General features: G+C 38.5%; 1 protein-coding gene across 1 annotated transcript in view; it reads left to right on the top strand.

Annotated features, from left to right (window-relative positions):
- The first annotated feature begins 11,933 nt into the window (after positions 1 to 11,933).
- TRIQK (triple QxxK/R motif containing) overlaps positions 11,934 to 23,499 on the top strand; it is a 36,251-nt gene continuing 24,685 nt past the window's right edge. Inside the window, exon 1 of the mRNA XM_023745270.1 lies at positions 11,934 to 12,067. The gene's annotated coding sequence lies outside the window, so the exon portion shown is untranslated. The remainder of the gene's footprint in view (positions 12,068 to 23,499) is intronic.

Raw genomic sequence — 23,499 nt, forward strand, 5'->3', positions numbered from 1 at the left:
CACTGAGCAACACAGGCTGGGCAAGACCTCTCATACCACTGCTGGAATATTGGCTGTGAGAACACATCCTCCAGCAAAATTAACTCATACACAAACTAGAACCTGGCTACCTGGGCAGTATTTGTCCCAACACCTTTTTGAAATCCAATGCTCTGAGGGGTGACATCTTTCTCCACTCATGGTTTTCATGAGAAGGGGTTTTCCCTAAATGCACCCCAAAAAACAGAGCTGGAAGGATACAAAAATAGCACCTTCATTTCTGCCACAATGTTTCCTTTATCAGATTTCTTTCTCTTTCATCTCATTCCTGTCCCAAGTGATTTCTAATCCTGGAAATGGACTTCAGGCTCGTCAAGTTCAAAAGCAGTGTGTCTTCAATCAATTTTTGTCATGTGTCCACCTATATTGTACCACCTACAAGGTATTCAAGTGACTGAGATCTGTTCCTAGCCAACCTTTACCGCTAAGATTATGTCTAGTCTCATACTTTTTGTACAGATATATTCTAAACGTAAAGAAAAATAAAGCAAGTCACACCGAAGAATTTTTCATTAGGATAGGATTATGTCTACTGATTTAAAATCTCTCAATGATATCAATACTGCAGGATACAGTGAAAAGCAAGACATTTGTCTTGTTGAATTAGCAAGTGGGCAGTATTTTGTTTTAAAGAAGGGACATTGCTTTGTAAAGTGTATTTTGTTCGTTTGTTGTGTACTTTGTTTATTTAAACTCTAGTTTAAATTATTGATGGTGAATGCTTTATACTTTATGTTATAGTCTGAATAAAAGGAGGCCTCACTGATGTTCTTTGCTATTAACTCTTTGCTAAGAAGCAGTCATGATCACTATTATCAGAGAGGCTTTCCAGAATAAGTAAAAGAATTAGCATGCTTTTAGCATACATTATGCATACCGAATTCAGTGCTAAGGAATATGAACCTCTATGCATAGCCCAGGGAAGTTTTGTTTTATTTCATTATTTTTTTCGTTGAGAAAAGATGTTTTTGGTTTCTGATGCACAAGGTGTTTTGTGGATAACACTCATTAGGGTTAATGGCATTAAGATGCAAAAAATCTCTCCTGCTTTGTGAGAAGAGCAGGCCTCATAATATTTCCAGGAGGAATACTCTGAAACCTTCATAAAACATTTATATCATTTGGATAAAAAAAAAAGAACAGAGAAACCTCCTTTAATAAAACATTTGCCCCTATTATACTAGGCTGCCATGAGCATTTTACTGAAGAATCATACAATAAATTTACATTACATGTACATTTTGCAAACAATGAGAGCACACCAATACCTTCATGTTAAAGACAATTGCCTCTGCACAATGAAAGTGAGGATTTTGATAAAAACTTGCATGTTTCTTCATTGTCCTGGTTTGTGTGTATGCCATTCCTGGTTTGGGTTCTAAAACCGGTGTTAAGCTATCTGAGTCTCCAATGAAAATGATAAAGAAGAAGAGAAAGCTTATTTTTATTTAATTTTCTGAGTGAGGGGGGAGTAAAACTACAAAACTAAAAATTTATAATGGCGAAATAGTAAATAAACACTCACAGAATAACCACACACTAAATTTATTTTGTAGTATGATTTTGATTATATGTTAAATGTGATTTAGCTGAAATTTTAGTAATATGAAAAGAATTTTCAAATAATATTAGGTACTTTTTGGAGTCTCTAAATAAAAAATAAAATTTAAAAGATTACAACAAACTTTATGTATTATTGCATATACATATATGCATAATTTTATAGATTCTAACAAAATCTTTCTGGTCAGTTTTTTGGTAGAACAGTATTCAGTTCATATTTATGTATCTTGCGTGAAATATTCCACTCTTCTTGAGGAAATGTTAAAGTGTTAAACATCTATGTTCTCCACAAGTAAATAACACATTATATGGTTACATTATGACCAGATTATATCTATTAGTTACTGCTGTGTACCATGTAAATCTCTAGACTCCCCTGGGAAGTGAGAAAATCACTTCAGACTTCAATAACTAACCATCAGTTATTGCTCTGGGCAATAATAAAGCTGAATGCAATTACCTAAAGTGAAGTTAGCAGTGTAACAAATGAAACACAGATTTTTCTTCCTCTCAAAATAAATGTGGCATCTCCTCACCCCACACTATTGTGTGTTATAATAGGATCTTCTAAACAGTGCCTTGTCCGAATAGTCTATTTGATATTTGAAATATATGGGATTAAAATTATTAAATTACTTTTCATGGCATCAGTTGGTTGGTGCCCAAAACGGCAACAGAATCACAAAAAAAAATAAAATAAAAAAATAAAAAATAGTCAGTGAGTTCTACAAAGCTGCAAAATGTAAAACATTTCTTTTACATAATAGACTCATGTCTTTAAAAATATTGAATTTTACCAATAAAAATGTTAAGACTTTTTACTACTATGTTTATGTAGCACCATGACGAGGATGAAAAATGATAAAATCATTTTCAGAGTTAGCTATACATGGGCTTACATGGTTAAAGTGTTTATTGAAACGAATATTAAAAAGAGAGAAGTGGTTCAGAATAATTGCTAATGGATAAATTTTACTCAGACTTTATTTTTTTCTATAGAACTACTTATCCAAAATTGATTTTTAATTTATTATTTGTATGTATTTCCTATTTGTCACAACAGAATGCAATTATACTGAAAGAGATTTCCCAGTAGAAAGTTAATCCTGCTGTTTCACATTTTGTTTAACCATTTTTTATGGATAATTGTAGTCTGTGTTTTGGCATAGGCCATTCCGAAACAGTAGAGGTCCTGGCGATTTGGCTGTTAGCATACATTTGGTGGTGAATATAGCCTTTCATTAGCCCTGTATTCAAATAGCACTGCCAAAGTATTTTTCATGTTCTTTGCTCATTTCTGTTTATAATAAATCCTTGGAAGCTTGAAGCTGACATCTGTTTTCTGAAGTAATCCTTTCTCTTTCCTCTATGTGGGCACATACTGACTTATTATTGCAGGGCTGTTTATTAGAGTTGGGCTGCTAGCAATTATTATTATTAAAGAAAAATGGATTGTTTTGTGGGGGGAAACACACAGGAAAACTGCATGCATACTGTTACAAAAGGATATGTAAAAATTGGCACCTATGCACCCTAACAGCATCTGCTTAACTGCATATTTATATTCTGTAGTTTTATTATATGTTGAGTAATTTGAGGGATGTTTAATTTCATGGACCACACACGATTTGAGAATGAAATTCATGTAACAGAGTAAAATCTTTATTGAATTTGCTTGTCTGAAAACCCTCTGTTAATTCCTTTATCTCATACAAATTGGTTCCTCTTTTCTCTCCCTCCTTCCCAATCTCTCTTCCTCCCGTCCTTCTTCCTGTCATCAGCATGTATTGACCACATACTGTACTGTGTTCCAGGCTCTGTAAGCTGACAAAGGCAGTTCATAGGTCAGGAAGACATGGTCCTACACCACAAGAAGCTCACCATCTAATGAGGAAGAGAGACACATAAACAAAAATGTCCATTATTTTTAAGTTACTGAATAAAACTTTAATTAGGATGTTTGTTTCACACACACACACACACACACACACACACACACACACACACACACAGTAATCATTTTAATGCATAAAGTTCAAATGATCTTTGCCCTCTCACCAAAATTCTTGGCTCAGGATATACAGGGTAAGATCGATACATCCAATTTCAAGAGCCCCAAATCCATCTATATTTCCTCCCACTCATTTCTTCCTCTTTTTTTAAATCGATTTTAGAGAGAGAGGGAGAGAGTGGTCGATTTGCTGTTCCATTTATTTATGCATTCATTGGTTGATTCTTGTATGTGCCCTGACCAGGAATTGAACCCGCCAACTTGGCATATCCAGATGATACTCCAACCAACTGATCTACCTGGCCAGGGCCCTCCCACTCATTTCTGATTCCTATATCATTCCCCTGGCTTAGAATAAAATTCTTGCCTTAATAATAGTTCTGCAGTAGATATTTACTTGATCGCTCTCCAGATAGTTTTCTGAAGGCTTACAAATATTTCTTCTTTCTCCCCTCAACTTTCCATCATACACTTTTCTCTTCTGCTCTTAGCATCCTATCTAATAAAAGGGTAATATGCAAATTAGCCATCACTCCATCACAAAAGATGGTGGCACCCAGTCTTCTCAGCCCTGCCGGAGTCTCCCAGTCCCAGGGGGGCGGTCGCTGAGAGTGGGCAGCGTGAGTGGCGATGAGGCAAGCATTCCACCCCAGCCGAGGAGGGCCTCTGGGCAGCGGGCACGGAGTGGCCGGGGGATGGGGGGACGATGAGGCAAACGTTTCACCCTAACTGCGGATAGGCCTCTGGGCCGCGGAGAGCCTCTGGGCAGTGGGCACGGAGCAGCCAGGCCCTGCAGAGAGCTACTGGCACACGGATTCGTGTGCAGGGCTACTAGTTGGCCTATATTTGGTTTTGATGCATTTGCGGTTTCAAGTAGAAGGATAGTTGGAAGAGAATGGGCTTTATATTCAGATTAAATTTGAATCCTATCCTTCCTAATTAGTAGTGTGCTACTTGAGTCAAGTTTTTTAACCCCTCAATCCTCAGTTGCTTCATCTATACATAGGGTTATTTCCCACGATACAGTTTTGAGACAATGGTTCAATGACCGATGTTTGTAAAGTACAGCCCAAGGTTAGGCCCACAGTAAATGCTTAATTGATGGTGTTTCTCTTTCTTCTTCTCTTCTCCTCTCCCACAAGTTGTGTCCACACCGGACCTACATTGCTAGAATCTCCACTACCCCATCCCTTCCACTGTACTTATACCCTTACTTACAACTCACCTTACGTTACACATAAAATACCTGCCCATTTCACAAAATAAAGATGTTTTAATGTTATCATGGTAGTTCTCAAGTTTCTTGACAGTCTTTGATGAATTATCAAGTACAGAAGTTTAAAAAGCATTGATTTAGTTTCATTTTCTACCTTTTTACTGTGCTAACACTGACTCCTTAGAAATTTTCCAATCTCTATCAGTAGAATGCATTCTTATCCAACAACCTTATCCACCAATTGTCTTTCTTTTTAAAAAAATATATTTTATTGATTTTTTACAGAGAGGAAGGGAGAGGGATAGAGAGTTAGAAGCATCGATGAGAGAGAAACATCGATCAGCTGCCTCCTGCACAACTCCCACCGGGTATGTACCCACAACCAAGGTATATGCCCTTATTGGAATCGAACCTGGGACCCTTCAGTCTGCAGGCCAACGCTCTATCCACTGAGCCAAACCAGTTAGGGCCCAATTGTCTTTCTTAAACTTCATGTAAATACTCACAATGAAGCTTAAAACTATTTCTCTTTCTCACAACATTTTTATTATAACACTAAAAAATTAATAGAGAGATTAAAATTAATATGGAAAGGGAATTACAATATATCAATATTAAGTAGGCTGAATATTTAATATTTGATTACATAATGTAATTATTAATCATTCATTCTTTATCTCACAAACTCCTATTTTTAACTGTGCTGAAGAGCTTTATTCAGTATCAAAGCATACCAGAGGCAAAAAGCAAACTAGTCTTCTGATTTCTATATTGAGATATATTGCTGTAATACATTCTTTAAATATGACAGAAGATTGATGGACCCACAACAGATTTGTTTCAATTATTCTTATTTACAATTATTTTCCATCGTATCTTCCTTGTGGTGACATATACAAGATAGTTGGCCAGGAGAGAGGGTAGGGATGATAACACAATGTTCAAAAATCAAAATAAAAAGACTGAAATCATGAATAATATTCTTTGTTAAAATAAATGTTTATTTTTAAATTAGAGTTAACATACAATAACATATAAGTTCAGGACACCCACATTCCCAGTATCCTACCAACTAAATGTTTTCTGAAATGCAGGAAAGGACAAGTAGCTCAACAGAGCGGCGACACTATGTATCTGTTCAAGGGCTTTGTGGAGGAGGAAATATGCGAAATCCTAGAGGTGGGAGTAGGGGCACAACAATTCAGGATCTTCCAGGACCCAGAAGTACTACAAGGAAAGACACACGGATGAACTAAGATAATTCTTATGCCCAAGACTGGAATTGCATTAAGACTTTTAACTGAACATAGGTTGGAGAACCCTTCTTCTGGTGCCTCCTCACAGTTGCTAGTTACACATCACCTGTTCACAGGAAGCCAATCTGTGTACCTACTATTTAGATTTTCAATCACATGAATAATTCAGGAAACCTGGCCTAGCCAGCAGAGTTGAATAAAGACATGCGTAGGTGAGGGAAAACATTTGTGCTCTCAAAGAGACCAAACAGAACCTTTAAAGTAGATGGGCCCTATGAACTAAAATGGCAACAGGTAAATATTAGGACTTCTAAATTAATAAAGGTAAAAACAGGAATAAATGATCTAGCAAAAAATAAGAAAAAGGAAAGAAAAGAAGCAATAAACATTTATTCTTCTAAATATCAGCCTGGAAAGAAAAATATGTTTTGTGATTATTGTATATGAAACAATAGAAACAAAGGGATTTTTAAAAAGGTGAAAACAAAGGAGTGAGCAAAGTGATACCAGGGATAGATAGACACAGCAAGAGCAGTCATGCCTACAAGAGATTCAATTGAGATCCAAGGACACAAAAAGTTTGAAAGTGAAAGTATGGGGAAATGTTTATTGCTTTAACAACCTTTTAATATGAATAAAAATAAATAAAAATATAGGAACATTCATCTCAGTAAATTAGAAAAAATAAGATTGAAATGAGAAAACTGTAGGCAGAGAATAACAAATAAAAAATTGAAAGCAAGTTATAGAGAAAGACCACTAAAATAGCTAAGTCCCCTCATGAGCCTGATTAAAAAGTTATGAGTAAAAATATATATGATTTGAATATTAAAAACAGAATCAGAGAGATGTAAGCAAACAAAGATTTAAAAGAAAAAAATTGCAACTTTTGGCAACAAATTTGAGAACTTAGAGGAAATGCATGTTTTTCCAGCAAAATTGAAGTTAATAATATCAACCCAAGAGGTAGACAGTGTCAGTAGATCAGTGACAATAAAATAAGTTGGAAACCATAGGTAAAAGGGCATCACACCCAAAAGAACTTCAATATGCTGTGTAACTTTTCTGTGCTGAGGTTTTCTCATCCATAAAATATAGATAACTAGAGGCCCGGTGCATAAAAATTTGTGCACTCAGGGGGGTGGTCCCTCAGCCCGGCCTGCCCCTCTCGCAGTCTGGGACCCCTCGGGGGATGACCACCTGCTGGCTTAGGCCCGCTCCCTGGGGGATTGGGCCTAAGCTGGCAGTCAGACATCCCTCTGGCATCCCGGCAGCCCTCGGGAGATGCCCACTTGCCAGCAGGGAGCAGACCTAAGCTGCAGTCGGACATCCTTAGCGCTGCTGAGGAGGAGGGAGAGGCTCCCACCACCACCGCTGTACTGGCAGCCGTCAGCCTGGCTTGTGGCTGAGCAGAGCTCCCCCGTGGGAGCGCACTGATCACCATGCGGCAGCTCCTGCATTGAGCGTCTGCCCCCTGGTGGTCAGTGTGTGTCATAGTGACCAGTCATTCCCAGTCGTTCTGCTGTTAGGGTCAATTTGCATATTATCCTTTTATTATATAGGATTATGTGTACCTTATAGAGTTGCTGTGATAATTAACTAAGTTAATATACATCAAGTGCTTACAACAGTCTGATAACAGTCTATGTTACTCTTCATAGAAATGTTAGCTACTCCTCTATTAAAGATATAATCTAAAGCTATTTTAATGATTCATGCCATAGAAAAGATCGAAAATCCTCATTGAAGTAATTCTTTGATCACTAGAAGACAAACAGAAAAATGTAGGCCAATTTTACTTATAAATAAAGCTATAATTCAAGGATATTAGCAAATTGACTATAGCAAATTAAAAACAATCATCCATTATTATAAAATATCGTTTATGTCAGGAAAGGTAGGATGAGCTTATATTTATAAATTAATTTCATTAATGAATTAAAGGAGGAAGTCCTTATGAATATATATAATTACATGCTTTAAACAATTTGGTCAAATTTAGCTGCCCTTCTTAATTTTTAAAAACTGAAATTGACAGAAAAGAAATATAAAAGAGGAAAACTTTCAGCAACAACTAATATTCTAAATAGTGAGACTCATTATTCTTAAAATGAGTAATAAAATAGGTATGCTCCTTGTTATCATTGTTTTTAGCCACACACAACGTTGTCCATGAACCTCTATGTTTTATTTTTATCGGCAGCACTTAAAACTATATAGCACTAACTCTGGCCAGTATGCTCAGTGGTTAGAGCATTGGCCAGTGCACCAAAGGATCTTGGGTTCAATTCCTGGTCAAGGGTGTGCACCTAGGTTGCAGGTTTGATCCCTGGCCACCCAGTTGGGCTCATGCTGGAGACAACCAATCAATGTATCTCTCTCATATCAATCTTTCTCTCTCTGTCCCCCTCCCTCCCACCCTCCCTTCCACTCTCTCTAAAAATCAATGGAAAAATATACTTGGGTGATGATTAACAACAACACTAAAAAAAACTATATACCACCCTGTATATTTTGCTTTGTTTTGTTTATTGTCCGTCATATTGACCTCTAAAATCTAAATTCCATTAGGAGGAGGTTTTTTTTCTTGTTGTTCTCTGCTAACTCCTCTGAGCCTTGAACAGTGCAGAAGAATTAAACAAATTTGAAATTTAATTTAAGTAATTTATTTCATTATACTTTTGAGGTAATAACTAATGCAATAAGATAAGAAAACCGGGTTGGAAAAGACAAAATTGCCTCTTTCTTCTGATAATTGCATGTATCAAGAAAACCTAAGAAACCAAGATAAAAATTTTAAAAATATTATAATTAATGAGCTATTCGGTAGGAGCTGGATCCTTTCTTCCAGCAATTTAAATCTGGGGAGGAATTTATACCTCCCCAGTGGTAGATAGAACTGGAATTGAGTTCTTCTGTTAATAGTAACAGAAAATTATACATAGGCTGGTGCTTCTGAGATCCTCTCACTCATATTTCTCAGTTCTATGACCCAGCAATAAATTCAATTTTATGGCTTTAGTTAATCAAAGTCAGTTTTTGTTACTTAATATCAATACATCCTACTTGGTGTGATAATAAAAGTAGACTTCGGTGTTTTCCTTTAATTTATAAACCTATAATATACACAGATCTTTGGCAAATCTGACCAAAAAAAAAAAAATTACAGAGAAAACACAAAGAGAAATCATAGGAAATAAAACAGAAGCATCACAGCAAACTTGACTAGCATTCTTAGAGACACAGATGTTCTGGTTAATTTAATTTTGTTATTGACAAATAGAAGTTTCCAACATTTGAAAAAATCTTTATAAAATATATTCCATTTTGTTGTTTTAAAGAGCAATGTAAAAAGCATAATATCTGGTTTCTTTAGTAATTCCAGCGTTGTTTCACTCTTACCACATTCTGACAAATCCTGAATATTGTTATACCAATATTCTTCTATTTTTAACCTATGTTAATTTAAACATTGTTTTTTGGAGTTTAATTACTTAGGGAGATGCAGAAAGACTACTTTGCAATACTCATATTCCTATGACTAGCTGGCTAGGGACCATTTTACAGATCAGTAAGCTGTTTTCAGAACAACTTGCTAGGACAAGCTATTTCATAAGGATCTGTTCAGGGGCAGAAATTCATTATTCACTGTTTTCAGCTTGTTTTCTTCCCACTCTTGATAGAGTTTTAGGATGTATTCCTGTGCATATTCAGCATTTTCTACTGGATGATTAACCAGATACCAAGGTGTCGAGCTCCAGAATTCTGAATGTATGCTTCAAACATCTGGAGCTATACATATGGGAATATACAGCTGTGTTTATTTCAATGATTACACATTTACATGACTATAATACATTTAAATGTATAATCTCATATATGTGAGAATATTCAAACAAATGTATTTGCTGTACGTATTTAAATATGCAATTGAAAAATAATTCAAATAATTCACCACTTTTATTTAATCTTACAGTATTTATTTATATAATGTACTTCTTAATATATATGATTGCTCTTTATTTTTAGCCTAAAGCCAAATATTTTTTAAAGAAACAATGGGGTTATAAGTCATATAAGTAAAAAAAAAATTTAGATAGAGGTATTCGTAGTTAGCAAGCTTTCAGAAGAATCTGGAATGTTTCTTTTACTCCAATAATTTTATAGTATGGTTAATATTTGAATCTCAAAGCAATTCTCCAAAGGTATTTTTGTTTTTCTTCCTTTCTTACTACACTGTATCTAACAAGGTAAATACTTCAGGGTATTGGTTTAATATAGTTGGAAAAGAGTTTCACTGTTTTAACTCCACACCCCCCAATCTGGTGATCACTAAGATAATCTCATTTAACTGTACCTTTATTTCTGTGGGAGGAACTGGAGACCAGCAAATGATTTAGGAGGAGAGAAAATAAACCTCCTACTCGGATCCAATTCCTGGAAGATTTCAGAGAACCTTCTAGTTAGTCTATTTGTCCTTTTGTATAGTATTCCCTTTCTTAAGGCATGTTTTTTAAAGCTATACTGGACTGGCCTAAAGGAAAGTGACATTTGGGCAAGAGAAAAATTAAATTGGAAGTTGTATGAGTTTTTGAAATAATTTTAAATTTAATGTACCACAAGTATAAAAATAATGACTACAGGCACTTTTTCATTATTTAAATTATTGAATAAAAGTAACATGAGTACAACGCGTACATGATTCAGTTGTCAAATGTTTTCCAACGGATTCTGTGGATGTGAAAACTGGACTCCTGGACCTTCCTCCAACCCTCAGTTGCTGGTCATGTTTCAGGAACCACCTTTCCTATGGTTCAAGCATCTTCAAGGCTCGAATGGGTGAGAGTGTGCGGACTTGCATCCAGGGTGCTCCCTGGAGACTGTGGATGGTGACAAGCGTTCAATAATGGAAGGAACGTACTTTCGTGTTTTATACTTATAACACAAGTAGGTGTCCTTATTTTATTTTTAAAATCTATTTTTAATGATTTCCAACGGATTTTGTAGATGTGAAAACATTAAATTTAATGTACCACAAGTATAAAAATAATGACTACAGGCACTTTTTCATTATTTAAATTATTGAATAAAAGTAACTTTTCTGAACTTCAGTTTCATCATTTGTAGCCTGTGGATAATAATATATATCGTTGGGTGTTGTGAGGATGACATGAGTACAACGCGTACATGATTCAGTTGTCAAATGTTTTCCAACGGATTTTGTAGATGTGAAAACTGGACTCCTGGACCTTCCTCCAACCCTCAGTTGCTGGTCATGTTTCAGGAACCACCTTTCCTATGGCGATGCATCTTCAAGGCTTGAGTGGGTGAGAGTGTGCGGACTTGCATCCAGGGTGCTCCCTGGAGACCGTGGATGGTGACAAGCGTTCAATGATGGAAGGAACGTACTTTCGTGTTTTATACTTATAACACAAGTAGGTGTCCTTATTTTATTTTTTTAAATCTATTTTTATTGATTTCAGAGAGGAAGGGAGAGGGAGAGAGAGAGACATCAATGATGAGAGCGAATCATGGACCTGCAGCCTCCTGCACGCCCCACACTGGGGCTGGAGCCCGCAACCCAGGCACGTGCCCTGACCGCCTGGTTCATTGGTCGATGCTTAACCACTGAGCCACACCAGCCGGGCGGTGTCCTTATCTTAAATTTCTACAGTCTCATTTCCAGGTCGGTATCTGAACCTAGGATTCAGGTCCAAAGTATGCTCAGGCCTCAGGGAAGACGCATTGGCGTCCTCCAGGACGGCCCAGAGGCGGGAGAGAGACCGGCCAATGGGAGCTCGGGCTGAGGACTGGCCCCGCCCCCGCCCCTGAAGCCCCGCCCCCTTCCGTCCCGCTCTCGGGGAGTGGAAGTGTGCCTGCCGCCCGCTCCTCCAGCCACTGCCTCTCAGTGACAGGACTCTCCCTGGGCACCATTGGCAGCCGGTCCCGAAGTGTGTCGGCCCTCGCCTCGGCTGAGCTGAGGTGTGTGTGTCCGGCGAGGGCGAGGCTGGGAGGCGGGCAGGCCCTGCCCGGAAGCTCGGGGTCCGGGACTGAAGGCGGGCGCACCTCCTCGGCGGGCCCCCACAGCGTCTTAGAGACGATCTCTCCGCTCCCGGGGGCGGCGCGGGGCGGGCTGGGCTGAGGGAGGCTCTGGGAGAGGCGGAACCGGGCCTCGGGACACCCCGGGGGGATGGTGGCGACTTAGGGACCGCGGGTGGGAATAACCTGCGCGGACTCGGGGCTCAGGTGGGCGTGGCCGCCACGGTTGCTAAGGAACGCGCGGCTTCCGCTCTGCCTGCGTGGAGGGGCGGGGCCTGCTGGGCTCTGGCAGCCGGGCCCCGCCCACCTCCCCAGGCCGGCCGGCCGGCTCCTTTGTGCTGTCGGGTAATTAGCGTCGGTTTATTTTATTTTTCCGTTCTCTGGGGTCTAGAGTTCAAGCTCAAAGGCCTTCTTTTGCCATTTTACGCCCCTCCACACTCCCCCCGCCTTTCTTTCTTAATCAACAAGTATCTGCCGACCAAGACGTGCAGAGAAGAGCTGTAGGTAGCGAGAGGTGGTTTTATTAGGTGGGGGTGGGGGGGTGGGGGGGTGATGATGGGGTTTGGGGGTGTCTTTTCCTGGTGCTGGATGAACCCCTGAGCCCACAGGGTGTTGGTGCCCACGGGGGTGACTAGGACCAGGAGCAGAGTAGGTCTGGTTTCTACTCTCCGGAATTCTTTTTCTTGCTGTGGCCCCTTTGTGTCAAAGAGCTTTTCGGGAAGTTGAGGCAGTGCATTCGTGGACTATATATGTGTGATCTCCCTTTCGGCTCCTGCTGTGGGGAGGGGTGATAGTAGCTTCATTGGCCCATATTAAATGATTAGCTATGAGATGGTAACCACAAATACCTACCTCTTTGCTCGTGTCACCTGGTTCCACCTGATTCAGCAGAGCAAACATTCCCGAGAGAGAACAAAGGAGCTAAAAGTCTGCTGCTACTTCCTTCTGCTCGGCTTCCTGGATGCATCTCCAAGAAGGAAGCCTTTACAGCGTGTTGACACCGGGAAGGACGGTGGCCCAGAGCAGGAAGCTGGCCGGGTTAGGGAATGTCGGTCCTCGGGCCAGAAACCACAAGATGGTTCTCTATCAAGCGAGGATGCTTGTGTGCCCTTGGTTCCTAAGATGTAAGGGGGACAATTGGTTGTGAAAGTAGCTTCAAAGCAATCATCTACACAGATGTAAAGTGTTATTGATTACACGTTTAACCTCTCCATTAGTCTGTATGATCTGAATTTGTAAACACACGCGATTGTGTTCCACCTGCTTATAGCATTTCTCAAAGTTCATCTTTGAGTTATTTAGAAATCAGGAAGAAACCCATTCACCTGCTATTGTTGATCGGTTCTGGTTAGGGAGCGCCAGGAATGTTCCTCATGACACCTTCTCCCCCCTTGACATCACTAGTATTTTATTCAAGAATATACGTACCCTGAAAGTATTGGAAAAGAGTACTTGGTAATCCAGGGATGAATGGTCTTTTTAGTAACATATACCACTTTGAGAGGCCAAGGAAAGCTAGTGACTCTACTCCTAGAAAAAGACACAATTTAAAGAGTAAGTGGAAGCGAGATTAAGAACATGTGTTTTCTATCAAGTTCTTAAGACATAAGGAAATTACTCTTTCCTTAACCCCACAGAGAGACTGGGTACCTTATGTCCAAAGCTACATAGCCAGGAGCAGAACTGGGTATTTTTTTCTCTACCATAGTTTATCTTAGTTCAAGGTCTTCAGCCAATCCCCAGTCTGTTTTCTTTTTCTTTTTTAAAAACATTTAACAGCCCTAGCTGGTTTGGCTCAGTGGATAGAGCTCAGGCTCCTCCCGGGCCCGGGCCCTGGTGAGGGCTCCTGCAGGAGGCAACCAATCAATGTGTTTCTCTCACATCGATGTTTCTCTCTGTCTCTTCCACTCTCTCTAAAAATGAATGGAAAAATATCCTCGGCTGAGGATTAAAAAACAAAGCAAAAAACAAACATTTAACAAACAGGAACTACCAATGTTCAATAAATTGTTATTGTCTTTCAAAACCATGTCAGCTGTATTTTATTCCAAAATGCCCTTTGATCGTTCTCTGAAACCATATTTCTATATTTAAGGAAGTGAAGAGAGAATGTATCAAATACTTTGGGAAAAGATTAAATTGTATTTTTGAAGTAAACATTAAATACATAAATTTTCTCTTTAATCGAAGTCCATTCTGGCCAAAGGAAAGTTGGTTACATTTAGTATTTGCCACCGGAATATCCTTACCTGACTCCTAAAACTCTTTTCTTAAATTTAAGTGAACAATCTTACATAACATTTTAATTTCCTGTGCCTAAAAACATATTAGGGATGGTTCCAGTGTGGCTCTTTTCCTGATTTCTGTTTTAAAATAGAAGACTAAAAATAGTTTTTTTTCTTTGCTGAAGTTCCTTTATCCAGCTTTATCAATAAAAGTGGGCATCAGTAAATATGTCATTAAAGAATTGTTTCTTTAACACATAATTTTATTCAAACGGTTTAGTTTGTTAAAAGATAAACTGAGACATATTGAAAATTTTGAGAGCTTATTTGAGCAAAAATTGGTTTGACTTGGGCAGCATTCAGTCTGCAGATAGGAAAGAGCTCTGAGGGGCTGTACAAAATGAGAGCCTTCTGAGTAGAGGGGAGTGGGAACAAGGGATTTGTGCTGGCCAACAGGTGGGTTGGTTATTGCAAGTTACTCTCCTTTGGGAGCTGGCAGGGGCCTCTCAGGCTGATTACCTAACTAGTTAGTGCTGATCAGGTGATTCCTGATAAGAGGGTTTAAGATTCCATTTCTGGGAGAGCTGAACTTGTATTTGTCTGGGTTTGGTGAGGTGGGGCTTAGCATGAGCAACCCCATTTTGGGCCTGTTGTCTTGTTTTTACCAAGTACTTAACTATTCCTTTCTTTACTCACTTCATTCCTGGTGGAGAACTTGGAATAGGGACAAATAGATGAGAGAATTACAGTTTTTAGGGGATTAGTAACGAATAGCTCTTTTCTTCTCTTGGGTTTGTGAACAAACAGGTGGAGTTTGCCATATCAGTTTTGTTACCAAAGAGCCCATTGGGCATATTGTTTTAGATGGGAGAACTAGTAACTCCTGACCTCTACTGCTTCCACTCCCTTTCTCGGAACCTAGACTTGAGTCCAGCCGAGAGGAAATTTCGTTGTGCAGAACAGATACACTCACCTAGAGTTTGGCTCTGAATTGTCGGGGCTGGGAGTGGGGGGTAGGGGGGGAGTGGGGAAGGGGGGCGAGCGAGCAAACCTTTAGTGTTTACAGGTTTATAATCTCTACCTATTGGAATAATATGGACCAATGGATTTCTGCCACCAATCTGATCATTCTTGTTGGGAAGCTGTGAATAAGTGGAAGGCCAAGACTGCTCCAGCTTTCCATCCTGGGTGATACCTCTGGGCCATTTGAAATACGTGGAGGTGATCTTAAATGATAACAATGTCTTCAAAACACTTTACTGGCTTTGAGACCCTGCAGTTTAGGGATGCTAAATATTTATGTTGATTTATGTTGAGAACCACCAGCTCAAAGAATTTTCTCCTACTTCAAGGCCAAAAACATCTCTGTTAAGGACCACACTTCTAGTGGAAGTTCCTTCATGTAGAAACACGAAGCTAGTCTTTCCCCCTAGTCAGTCTCTCTCTCTCTCTCTCTCTCTCTCTCTCTCTCTCTATATATATATATATATATATATATATATATATATGTATCTATATATCTATATCTGTATCTATCCATGTTTTTGATATCAGTAGATTTGGCTCTAAGTGTGAAGGTCTTAGTGAACATTCTGCTTAGAATATAGTTATTTTTATTCTTTCAGAATGGCTAAAATGATAATTGAAAATAGTAATACACATTTTATCATATCTGATATCCTCAGGATACTTTTTACTTAACAGATAAGGATCATAGAGCCTTAGAGCCAAGTTTTTTTTTTATACATATTACATACATGTAATCCTCTTGTATACAATAGAAATGTTAAGTCTGTTTACAACAATAGAGATAGATGTTTGTTTTCATGAAAAAGAAAATGTGATTTCTTAGCTTACCTCTTACTTTTGAAATGTTAAACTCTGTACTGGGCGGTTTAACTAATACTGTTTTGTTGAATCAAAAGGTGGAAACAGTTTGATAGGATCTTGTGTTGTGTCTAATAAACTATTGCCTAACCTAAGGTCATGACATTTTACTACTATATTTGCTTCTAAGCATTTAATATGTTCAGCCTTTGCATCTAGGTCTCTGATTTTTTTTTTTGAGTTGATTTTTTTGTGCTAAATTTTGTAGATGCTGTGAAGTAGGAGTTCACCTTCATTCTTTTGCAGCACATTTTTAAAAGAAGACTATGCTTTTATATTATGATGCTTGACCTGGATTATTATCACTATTTAATATTAGTCTACAAATGATAAGCTATTATTTAATGGTATGATTAGAATGAGTAAAACTTGTGCTTTCAAATATTTGGGGTTATGTTTTGAGTTGGTATTATTATTACATAGTGTTTGGAACCATTTAAATTTGATATTCAACTAGATGAGAGCAGATGTAGCATAAACAAGAAATAATTTCGTGGCTGGCACATGATAGTTATTTAGTAAGTATTCATTGAACAAAAATGAGTAAATCATACATTATTTGATTATTTTCCTTGTTGCTCTTTAAATGAACATTTAGTTTAAAAATTAACATATACTGAAAAGTTTATGTTTGAATAAATATCGTTATTTTTATAGGTCAACTCTGTACACCTTGCAATACAGAAAATAAATTTGTATCGGTCTCTTTACATTCATATTCACCTTTAAAATACTGTGGAAGCATCTTTCACTACCTTTCAGATATTTGCTATACAGTGTACCGTTCGTAAAGTATAATGTGCAAAAATAACATTACTATTTATTACAGTAGAAAGGGGTCTTCGCTTAAGTGAATTTGGGACACACTGGATTACATAAAATTAAATAGGGTTTTCTCTTATAGCACAGCTCAAAGCCTTTTTATGAAAGTGTGTCTTGTGAAAAAAGGGGCATATTATGCAACATTTTCCAAGTATTTCTGGCCGTAGAAACTTAATCCAATTGAACATGGAACAGAATTAGCACACCTGAAAAGAGCTTTTGGAAGATGCTACCACAGTGATTCTATCTTGTGGACAATTAGGGAACTGCAGATGATCCATTTAATGTTGATGTTCTATTTTGAATTCCAGTAAGAGAAGGCAACTAAGAGTATTATTATTGGTATCTGGAGTTGAATTTGCGAGGAATGGGAGCACGGCTTCCTCGGTAAAAATCTTGCCTTTGGAAACACCTTAGCCCTTGGCTGCTTTCCACAGCTCAGACCTGGCAGTGTCAAGAACACAACGCAAGGTGTGTGTATTTGCTTTAACGTTTGGCGAAAGGTTGTTTGACTTGTGGTTTGTTTTATTTGACTTTGTTTTTCTTGTTTTGGTTTGTTTGCTTCTGGCTTCAGAATGTTGTTTTTTCTTATGAAAAGCAGTATAACAGTGTGAAAATGATTTTACTTGTGTTATTTTGTGGTCTTTGGCCATAAGAAAAGATGAAATACTGACATTTGTGACAACATGGATGGATCTTGGGAATATCATGCTAAGCAAAATAAATCAGAACCAAAATGTAAGAACCATCAAATTTCACTCCTGTGGCTATAAACCTGAAAGCAACAAATGAGTAAACAAGAAAAACAAACCAGAGCTCATGGACACAGACAGTATGGTGGTTGCCAGGGGGAAGGGAGGTGGTGTAGTAAAGGGTAAAGGGGGTCAAATGTATGATAAAGAAGATGATTTGACTTTGGGTGGTGGGCACACAATGCAGTATGCATATTATTGTTAGAAATGTATTATAGAAACCTATGTAGCCCTAACCGGTTTGGCTCAGTGGATAGAGCGTTGGTCTGCAGACTGAAGGGTCCTAGGTTCGATTCCGGTCAAGGGCATGTACCTTGGTTGCAGGCACATCCCCAGTAGGGGGAGTGCAGGAGGCAGCTGATCGATGTTTCTCTCTCATCAATGTTTATATATATATAAAACACACTCTCTATCCCTCTCCCTTCCTCTCTGTAAAAAAATCAATAAAATATATTAAAAAAGAAAGAAACCTATATAATCTTATTAACCAATGTTACCCCAATAAATTTAATAAAAAAAACAAAATAAAAAGTGACAGAACCAGAAAGGAAAAGAGTTAATTAGGCTCATATTCTCATAAAAGAAAATTTATGGTAATATTTTAAAACTCAAATTGTTTTTATTTTTTATAATAATTAAGCATAACATGGATGTTTAAGTTAACTGTCTTATGGAGAATATTTACTTAAAATTGAGTATCTACTATATGCCATATTGTTTGGATTCTTCAGTGAATGAAACAAAGATCCCTGCTCCTGTGTTACTACATTCTAGTGGAAGGAAGTTAGAAAATAAACAGTAGACTAAATGTAATATGAAGAAAAGCCTTTTACTTTTAAGCTAATAGTTGATAGGTCTAAGGTAAATTGCTTTTCTATTGTAACACTGATAATCTAATTGTTCAGTCATTTGTAGTGCCTACATCAAATTACAAAAAAGATGAAATATTGATTGCTGTAAAATGGTTATTTTAAATAATTAATTTGAGATTAAATATTATTGACCATTACGTTGAAGAAATCTTCTTTCCTCCTTCATACACTGAAGTTTCAGCATTCCAAGAAAGCAATTAAATGTCATTTATCATTTGTAAAATAACATATATATATGTATGTGGATATCTACCTATCTATATCTATATCTATATCTATATATATAGGTGGTCCATAGTTAAAACAGAATGAAATTAAATTTAAAAAATGTCTTAGGACATATTTTTCCTATGAAGGACACACTTAAGTGCAGTCTTAGCCCTTTAAAATAACTGCAAATGCTCATGATTAAGTGATTTAATTTTTTTGTTTTGTTTGTTTGCTTGCAATATAGAGGTGTGTCTTTGTGTGCGAGTGAGAAAAAGAGGCAGGGGGGGAAGGAGGATGAAATATGCCCAGGCTCCCTACGTGCCTTTGTTTCAGTAGCTTTTCAGAGTCCTGCCACTGGAATTGAGAAAATGGACTAAACATTTACATTTATGTTTAAAATAGAGGATGCTGTTTTTCTCTACCTTATGCTTCTTCCTCTTTCTTTAAGCTATGGGGGTGTCACCATACTGCATATTCCTTTATGTAGGCATAGCTAGTGTACTAGTCTGAACACCTCTACTTGGATAACCCATCTCGCATTAATCCACTTATGTTTTGTTTGTTTTTTTTGTGTGTTTTTTTGGTGAATGCTTTTAGGAGTTGAATAATGAATATGGTTTATGGACTTAATTACTGAAGTAGTAATGATGTGGTAGAGAAAAAATTAAAATGTTCAATCACAAGGTCGTTAACAAAGAATGAAAAATAATCAAGGGCAAAAGAAGAAAGAAGGTTTTAAGATAAAATCCAAACTCGAGTATTAGAACCACTTCGTTGAGTGAGGCATAGGAATGATTTTTGCCGAGGATAGAACCTGTACTAACAGAAGAGTCCAGTTCTGTTAGTAACAATTTTTTTGTACTTAAATACAGTGACATGAGCATATTTGAATGGGCTGTAATAAAGTTTTGGAAAAAGTGGATATAAGAAAAGTCACACAATTGTAGTTAAAAAATCAACAGTGGTGTGTGTGGCACATTACAGAGAATACTCTTTTTGGTCTTTGTTCATTACTTCAGGCAGGTTTTTCATGGAGTAAGAGTGTTTACTTTCATGAAATCCCACTTTCTGATCTGAGGTAAACAGGACAGTTTTAAAGACAGGGGCTCAGAGTCATTCATACATAGCCTTTTTACTGCATTCATTTTTAAATGCCTTATTTCAAACAATGTTCTGGTTTATGATTTTCATGTTTTCCCTTTTAAAAAGAGGCAGATGGTATGAAAACTGGACTCCCTTATTTAAAGGGAGTGTTGATATTTATAACAGGCTTATCTCCAACAAGATTTATTTTTTTGCAGCTGTTTTAGGTTGGAAAAAAATATTATATTAAAGCCATGGCTTGTTTTTCTTTCTGTAGCTGGGGAGGTGGGGATTGTTAGAATGTGAGTGATGTTTGATTTTTAATGTGAATACAGTGTAAACAGTTTTTTTCTTTTGCTTCTGTCTGTGAATTTTTCTGTTTGTATGCTGTTTTCTCACTGAGCTATTTCCTAGATATATCACACTTGAGAAATAATTTACTCATCATTTTCATTTTATCAGTGTATTCTAGGTATGCAGGAGATTTTCATTAAGAGTTAGCCTATGTTATTGAATAAGCCACTTTCTAATTTTCCATTTTGATAATTTAGTCATTTTCATTCTTCCTTGAGCATCTGTTACATTGGGAAATTAACATTTTCTGTTCTCTTATATAATTACACTAGAGGCCCGGTGCACAAAATTCATGCACTCGGTGGGGGGGTGTCAGCCTGGCCTGCACCCTCTCACAGTCTGGGAGCCCTTGGGGGATGTCCAACTGATGGCATAGGCCTGCTTCCTGCAGGGAGTGGGCCTAAGCTGGCAGTCGGACATCCTTAGTGCTGCTGTGGAAACGGGAGAAGCTCCCACCACCGCCGCTGTGCTCGCCAGCCGTGAGCCCAGCTTCTGGCTGAGCAGTGCTCCCCCTGTGGGAGCTCACTGACCACCAGGGGCAGCTCCTGCGTTGAGCAGGATTGGGTCGAAACCATCTTTCCGACATCCTCCAAGGGGTCCTGATTTCGAGAGGGCACAGGCCAGGCCGAGGGACCCCACTGGTGCACGATTGAGGCTGGGGAGGGACTGAGGGAGGGCCCCAGGGCATGTCTGGCCCATCTCACTCAGTCCCGATTGGCTGAACCCCAGCAGCAAGCTAACCTACTGGTTGGAACGTCTGCCCCCTGGTGGTCAGTGCATGTCATAATGACTGGTCGACTGATCAACTCTCTGCCCCCTGGTGGTCAGTGCACATCATAGTGAGTGGTTGAGCGGCCTTAGCATATCATTAGCATATTACACTTTGATTGGTTGAACAGACCACTGGACACTTAGCATATTAGGCTTTTATTATATAGGATTATTTACTATAAAATATAATTTTCTTCTTTTTATTTTCTATTCTTTGCCTCTATTTTTTATCATAAATGATGCTATTTTTCTCTGGATATGTTTTAGAAACTTTATTATTTAACTGAAAATTAATTATACTTTGTGCTCTAAACTTAATGCATGGAGCTATTTCTTTGACCACAAGATAGCACTAGGATGAATGTCTGTGCCTGTACAGACATACTATCTTTGTATTTAATTGTTCTGTATATGTACCTACACATACAAATTTTCTAGAGTATTTTTATAATAAATATATTGATTTATTGTGAATAAATGTGATTATGGATTTATGTAGAGATAACTTATATAGCTTGCATGTCAAATGAAATAGTTTCACTATTTACAGATATTACCTTCCTGAATATGAAATATGATTATGTCAGACTTGTATATTTTTCCTTTTTAATAATTGAAACCAAAAATATTATTTAAAAGTTTATGTTGCTTTTTAGCACTCACATCTAAATTATTTACAGTATCATCATGAAGACTAGAATATTGCTTAAATCTATGAAACCTACCATTAGGTTTCAGGTGTGTATTAGCTTCTATTGCCACATAACAAATTACCACTAAGTTTATAGATCAGCAGGCCAACTTAATGTCTTCTGCTCAGGGTCTCACAGACCTGAAATCAAATGCCAACCAGGCAGTTCAAGGCTCTCTGGAGGAATTCACTTCTAAGCTCATGTAGGTTGATGGCTGGGTTTATTTCCTTGTGGCTGTAGGACTGGTGTCCTCATTCCTCCTTGTCTGACTAACCTTTTCCAGGCCATACACATTTCTTGCAATGTGGCCCCAATCAGCAGTAGAGAATTTCTTGTGCATCATATCCCTTTCACTTTGAATTTCTCTGACTCTGACCTCTAGATTGAAAGTGCTGAGTGCTGATATTAGATCAGTCCCACTTGGATGATATCCCTATTTTATTTTATTTCTTCAAATATGTTCTCTTTCCCACACTTATTATTGTTTAATTTCTTAAAATTTTTATTGAATTTATTGGGGTAACATTGGTAAATATGTACAGTTCTATAATACATATGTGTATACGAGAGGCCCAGTACATGAATCCATGTACCTTGAAAGGAACTGTGGGCCACGAGGCTGTAGTGAGCACAGGGGCGGGTCTCAGCCCATCCTCCGTGCCCCCACCTGGCCCCTCCCGCCATGGCCCCCAGTCCTGTCTACCGGCAGTAGGTGCAATTGGGGCTGGCGTCAGCAGCGGGTGCGAGCAGGACTGTCGCCAACAACGGGTGCGAGAGGCATCTGTTGCCCCGATCGTCCCTCAGGAGCAGGGGGAGATGGAGAAGCTCTGAGGGGTGATTGGTGCCGGCAGCCACTGCTTGCACCTGCTGACAGTGCCGAGCGATCGGGGCCATCGCTGGGTGCCGGCAGCGGGTGCGAACGCCTGGTGGGACCTCAGCGCATGGGGGCAAAGAATTTTCAGTAACCACCAGCGGCTTGCCCCGATGACAGCGACCGGCGCCCTGCCTTGGTCTGGCGCCCCCACTCACCTGCTCCACCATCCCCCCATGGACGATGCCCGCCATATTCCGCGCACGCCCCCTGGCGGTCAGCACACGTCATAGCAACCAGTTGTTCGGTAGTTCCACTGTTTGGTCTATTTGCACATTAGGGTTTTATATATAGATACTGTATTGCGTGCTCACCACCCAAAGTCAGGTCTCCTTCCATCACCATTTATATCCCCTTTACCCTCTGCTACCTCCTTACCACCTTTTCCTCTGGTAATCACCGTACCGTTGTCCATGTCTAGGAGGATGTTTGCTTGTTTTCGTTTTGCTTAATCTCTTTACTTTTTCACCCAACCCCCCATACTCCTTCTGAAAGCTGTCAGACTGTTCTCTGTATTTATGAATCTGTTTCTATTTTGTTTATTTTGCCCATTAGATGGCACATATAAGTGAAATCATATGGTATTTGTCTTTCTCTGACTGGCTTATTTCACTTAGCATAATACTCTCCAGGTCCATCCATGCTGTCACAAAAGGTAAGATTTCCTTCTTTTTTAAGGCTGAGTAGAATTCTGTTGTCTAAATGTACCACAGTTTTTTTATCAACTCATCTGATGGGCACTTGGGCTGCTTCCAAATCTTGACTATTATAAATAATGCTGCAATGAACATAGGGGTGCATACGTTCTCTTGAATCAGTGCTTCTGGTTTCTTTGG

The sequence above is a fragment of the Myotis lucifugus genome, unplaced genomic scaffold, assembly GCF_000147115.1.
Source record: "Myotis lucifugus unplaced genomic scaffold, Myoluc2.0 scaffold_529, whole genome shotgun sequence".
NCBI classification, from domain to species: domain Eukaryota; kingdom Metazoa; phylum Chordata; class Mammalia; order Chiroptera; family Vespertilionidae; genus Myotis; species Myotis lucifugus.